This window comes from Halyomorpha halys, unplaced genomic scaffold (assembly GCF_000696795.3).
Source record: "Halyomorpha halys isolate HHAL.00 unplaced genomic scaffold, Hhal_1.1 Scaffold969.1, whole genome shotgun sequence".
NCBI classification, from domain to species: domain Eukaryota; kingdom Metazoa; phylum Arthropoda; class Insecta; order Hemiptera; family Pentatomidae; genus Halyomorpha; species Halyomorpha halys.
The window spans coordinates 418,094-421,632 of record NW_027114782.1 but is presented as its reverse complement, the minus strand read 5'-3'; positions in this window follow the sequence as shown (position 1 = coordinate 421,632).

Sequence of the window (3,539 nt, the reverse complement as noted above, 5' to 3'; positions counted from 1 at the left end):
TCATCATACAATATCATACTTTATTTTTAAACACTTCTAGGTTAATTATTGTTTCAAACTAGTCTTCTTCTAACAGCCGCTTCTTCCATACTAACTGATAATTCCAATTCAAGATCATTATACTCACGATGTGCATTCGGCCTTTTTGCCTCGGGAATGCATTGTGGAAAGTGCTGTTGGTCTGGAATGGGTAAAGTGACAAAAATAGAATCACTATTTTTATCATTATATCTTATTCTCTCAACCCGACAGCCCTGCAGAAGCACTGCAAAGCGGGACGAAACGTCGGTAAATAAATAGTTGAAAACTATTTTTTTGTTTTTTCTCTTAAAATTAAACTATACTATTGGACTTCATTAAATTAGTTTATAAACATTCAAAGAAAGCATCCAATGAATTGTTACTACTATCATTATTGTAACATATTGATATATGTGACCCTACATATGAGTGGACATATGGCAGCTAAGAGAAACAGATGAAGCAGATAGTAACTAACTGACCACTAACCATATGCTGATTACATAAAGCAAACAAGGGGGCCTAGAGGGTTCTGGGGGGTCTATCAGCAGTTGGATACATTATATATGCATCCGCTTCCGCTCCGCTTGCTTCCTTGATTACATACGTTTAGCGGCCATAAACTCGGTTAAATATTCAAATCTGTTCTCTAATTATTAATCTTGATTATTTACTCTGTCTCGAACTAGTTTATCGATGAAGAACAATAAAAGTTAATTGTATAATAATATTATATTAATTGATGTATGTTAATGTATGCGTGGATTCGATTATAAATATTCGGCGTGTAAGGGAAAAAGAATTCGCAATGTTCTATAACTAAGGACTATACATGTTAACATAAAATGTCTGGCTCAATTTGAGAAAAAGATTATAAGCAATAAAACAATCTTTGTAATTTTTAAATGTTTTTTTTGGTCACCTTTCGTCTATGGGTAGTTTTTAATATTCTTACTTTTACCATTAATTATTTAGCCCGACTATATACTATATCTTAAAATTTATAATTTTTGACCCTTCGTTTAATAGTTATTCATTAATTCATTAGCGATACTTTAATTTACTCAATAAGCTTTTAGTCACTTTTTTCTACCTATTCATTTAATGAAAAGGCTTATTTATCTTAAATTATATAAGTCATGAACAATTTCCGCTTCTTTGTAACATTTTTCCTTAAACTGCGTACATATCAGTAAGCCTTTTTCAGATTAATTTACCTCTTTTCTGTCTATAATTCCCTCCATATTTACTTTTCTTTACAATCTGCATTTACCATTACTCATATGGATTACTGTGAATATTTTTACTACTGTGTCGTATATATTATTTTATTTTCTGACTTCATTTTGATTTCAATTTAATTTAATTTAAATTTAAATTCATTTTAATTTGAATTTTATTATTTATATGGATCAGTGCTTTAATTTCTAATCCTTTTGTCAAATATTGTTAATATTATTATTTTTCTAACATTTTAAGTATTAGCTATTTCTGTTTCCATTGTATCATGTATATTGTTTAATTTCACACATTTCATTGTTTACATGTGCCAGACAGTTCTCTTTCTTAATTTATTATTATATCTTAATTTTTAATAATGGCTCAAATCAATCCATCAGAAAGCCTCTACACAACAATGAATGCCAGTATAGTTGGCAAGATACTACGTGGGTGGCCAAAAACCAGATGGATAAACCGAATCAACAAAGATGCGAAAGACCTGGAAAGCAATAGACCAAGATAGAGAGGCGTCAAAAAGGCTTGTTCGAGTGGCCCAAAATTTATATGGTCTGTAGAGCCAAACGAATTTTTGTTTATTTATTTAATTTGTTTATAGTATTTCCAATATTTTCTTTATATAATTCTTACCTTTGCAATATTATAATTTCTCAGTTTGCTGTATCATCTGCTATTTACTTAAATTTCTTATTATACTATTTCTTCGTCAGTTTCTCATATATGTAATGTTTTTTTTTTTATTATCTAAACTTATTATATTATATATTTATTATCTAAATATGGTTTTTATCACTGTTTTTGTTTTCATCAATGATGAAGGGCGAAATTGAGCATTTGTGTTTTCCATTACTGACCATACCCCTGACCATCTCCTCAAAATGTATCTATGGTAAACAATAATCATCTTATTATGTGGCTAGGTTTACGTCGATGTTATTAGGAATGTCCACCATTGTTTTCCTTGATGCAAAAGAAGGCAGGTCGTACTCCTATTACTCTGCCTCGCCCCTGGTTCATCATAAGGCCCGCCTTTTTAGCTCTACTTTTCCAATTAGCTTATTCCCTCCGTTATACTCCTTCCTCCAAGTACTAATTTCCAACTTTGGACCGAATGGGAAGATCAGTTTCCGAATTATTTGCTTGCCAGGGCTTTCTCATCCCTAAGCGAGAGTAGTGGTTTCCTAAAATCTCTGCTCTTTTCATGAATTTTGTTGGTTTAAATTAATACAAAACAGCGAGATTTTAATGACTTTGAAGGCAATGAAATTTGTGGCAGTCCTGAAGTTCTAAGCCTTACATTGGCCTCTTTCACCTCTACTCCTTTGACACAAGTGTGAATGACGATTCCGTCTATGGAAATCTGAACTAAATTACTTCTAAAAGCTTCATCGAAGCAAACCATTACTGATTAAATCCAAAGTTTTACTTCTACGATTGATTATCCATTCCATGATTTTAAACAATACTTATATTATATAAGAATTATTAAAACGATCAATAAAATTTAAAAATAAAGAATATTTAAATATTCATTTCATTAAATGTGAAATTTATTTAGAACTACTTTTAGAAACATTTGTTATGTAAGCAAACTCGAATAAATAATCTTAAACCATAAAAAATGATAATAAATACATAAAATAATCAATAAAAAAGTTCACCCATTGAGATCATTTTGTAGATTCATTTTTATATTGATAATAGTGGAAAAGTTTTTGAATAATTTTAATTCATATTAACAAACCGCGATCGAAATGGCAGGTAGATTTCCGAATTAAATTACAAACAAATGTTCAGACCTCTGCAGTAGAGGTGCAAAAAACCTTAAAACCTTCTCTTCTGGACAGAACAAAGTTTTGACAAATCTCTACTTCCTTCAAAAACAACTTACTTTCTTAATTTCAACTCATTTCATCTAGAGAATCCCGTTTGAGGTGCCCGAATATATTGGTAAATAACATATTTGTGCACAAAGAAAACCGCATGTTCTACGGTTTATAATGCAGATATAATATACACCCCTCCTTTCTGGGATATAGTGTAAAAGTTAATCATTTTAGGAAGAATTATGACGATGGAACATTACAAAAAATAAGGGTATTGATTGGATATTGTTTTACTGCATTACAACATTAACATAGGTGATCGAGCGTGATTCTGACCAAATTATCTCCTTGCACAACCGTTGGTCTAGCAATAGTATTCCCTAAAAAAATACTGCATCCTTAACCCTTCATGGGTTATAGTGTTACGGATTTTTTTTCTTTTAATACTATGAT